The sequence below is a fragment of the Monopterus albus genome, unplaced genomic scaffold (genome assembly GCF_001952655.1).
Source record: "Monopterus albus unplaced genomic scaffold, M_albus_1.0 scaffold31.1, whole genome shotgun sequence".
Classification (NCBI taxonomy): domain Eukaryota; kingdom Metazoa; phylum Chordata; class Actinopteri; order Synbranchiformes; family Synbranchidae; genus Monopterus; species Monopterus albus.
The window spans coordinates 211794-214170 of NW_018127911.1; the positions used below are offsets into that span (position 1 = coordinate 211794).

The window sequence follows — 2377 nt, forward strand, 5'->3', positions numbered from 1 at the left end:
GCGGAGAAAGCTCATTTTGGCTGCCTGTATCCAGGATCTTGCCCTTTAGGTCATGACCCCAAGTTCATGACCGTAGGTGAGAGTCGGAACGTAGATTGACCAGTAAATCGAGAGCTTCGCCTTACAGCTCAGCTCCTTCTTCACCACGACGGACCGGTACATCGACCGCATTACTGCAGAAGCTGCACCGATCCGTCTGTCAATCTCCCGTTCCATCCTTCCCTCACTCGTGAACAAGACCCCAAGATACTTGAACTCCTCCACTTGAGGCAGGAACTCTCCACCAACCTGAAGGGAACAAGCCACCCTTTTCCGACTGAGAACCATGGCCTCGGATTTGGAGGTGCTGATTCTCATCCCAGCCGCTTCACACTCGGCTGCAAACCGCCCCAGTGCACGCTGGAGGTCCTGGTTTGATGGGGCCAACAGGACAACATCATCTGCAAAAAGCAGAGACGAGATCCTGTGGTCCCCAGACCGGACTCCCTCCGGCCCCTGGCTGTGCCTAGAAATTCTGTCCATAAAAATAATGAACAGAACCGGTGACAAAGGGAAGCCCTGCCGGAACATGCACTGGAAACAAGTCTGACATGCTGCCGGCGATGCGAACCAAGCTCCTGCTCTGGTCGTACATGGACCGGACCCTGTACTCCCGGAGCACCCCCCACAGGGCACTGCGAGGGACACGGTCGAATGCCTTCTCTAGATCCACGAAACACATGTGGACTGGTTGGGCAAACTCCCGTGAACCCTCCGCCACCCTGAAGAGGGTATAGAGCTGGTGCAGTGGTCCACGGTCAAGGCGAAAACCGCATTGTTCCTCCTGAATCCGAGGTTCGACTATCGGTCAAATTCTCCTCTCCAGTATCCTGGCATAGACTTTCCCGGGGAGGCTGAGGAGTGTGATCCCCCTATAGTTGGAACACACCCTCCAGTCCCCCTTCTTAAAAAATGGGACCACCACCCCGGTCTGCCAGTCCAGAGGCACTGTCCCTGACCACCATGCGACATTGCAGAGGCGTGTCAACCAAGACAGCCCAACAACATCCAGAGACTTAAGGTACTCAGGGCGGATCTCATCCACCCCCGGTGCCTTGCCACCGAGAAGCTTCTTGACTACCTCAGTGACTTCAGCTTGGGTGATGGACGAGTGCACCTCTGAGCCCTTAGCCTCTGCTTCCTCATCAGAAGACATGGCGCCGGGATTGAGGAGATCCTCGAAGTATTCCTTCCACCATCCAACAATGTCCCCAGTTGAGGTCAACAGCTGCCCACCTCCACTGTAAACAGTTTTGGCAGGGCACTGCTTCCTCCTCCTGAGGTGCCGGACGGTTTGCCAGAATCTCTTCGAGGCCGACCAATAGTCCCTCTCCATAGCCTCACTGAACTCTTCTCAGACCTGAGTTTTTGCCTCCACAACACCTGGGCTGCAGTCCACTTGGCATCTGAAAGTATGTAAGTATCACAGGGCAAAATGTTTTGAAAGCGCTCATTTGATCAAAGTTCTCTCTTATTAGGTGCGTCCATGGAAAGTGCATCCCACTGGACGCTCAGTCGTACCGCTGCGAGTGCATGGAAGGCTATCGTGGTGCACTGTGTAACCAGCATGGGGAGCTGTTCAACCCCTGCCGTCGCCTGTCCTGCAAACATGGTCGCTGCCAGATCTCAGACACAGGAGATGCCTACTGTCACTGTGAGAGTGGCTACACTGGGCAACTTTGTGACACAGGTTAGTTTGTTCTATTTAAGTTTGTAATCTAAGGAGACCCCTGAGGATCACTGTGGTAATTTCTTTTTGGTATTCTGAGACCTTTTGCCCAGCACAACGCCCCAGTAGCTATAGATCTACTCATAACTTGGCATTAAAGCTGCATTAACTGCACAAACTGGGATAAATCAAGTAAAAAATTGTCAGTCTTTCTGTGCTACAGAACGCGACCTCTTCTTGGGTCTAACAGGCCGCTCCCATCCTGGGCTGTACCAGCACAGGGAGTCTCCACAGTTTGTCTTTGAAATGAGGCATACTGGTTTGAAAAATGCATCTTATAACCTCGGATCAGCAGAGACGTGGAAGAGGTGCAGTGCAGATTTTAACACTGCTCAGAGAGGAGTAGAAATAAACACAGGGCCTGAAGGTAGCAGAGTGGGGTGGGGGGGTTTAGTACAGCAGGGAGAAAACACTTCATTTCTTATTTAATTTATCCATATTTGTGCCAAATCTTAGTTAATGCAGCTTTAAGTATACTGGTACAGTATTAGCCCACTGCTCATTAATAAGAATGGTCATGTAAAAAAAAAAAAGAAAAGAGAAAATTGAGATAAGATGAAGTATTCATGTAAAAGTCTATGGGCATTGATCCTGTTTTCTAGAGTCTGA

General features: G+C 50.9%; 1 protein-coding gene across 1 annotated transcript in view; it reads left to right on the plus strand.

The window, feature by feature from the left end:
• kdm4b (lysine (K)-specific demethylase 4B) overlaps positions 1 to 2377 on the plus strand; it is a 48182-nt gene that overhangs the window by 29438 nt on the left and 16367 nt on the right. The window lies entirely within an intron of this gene.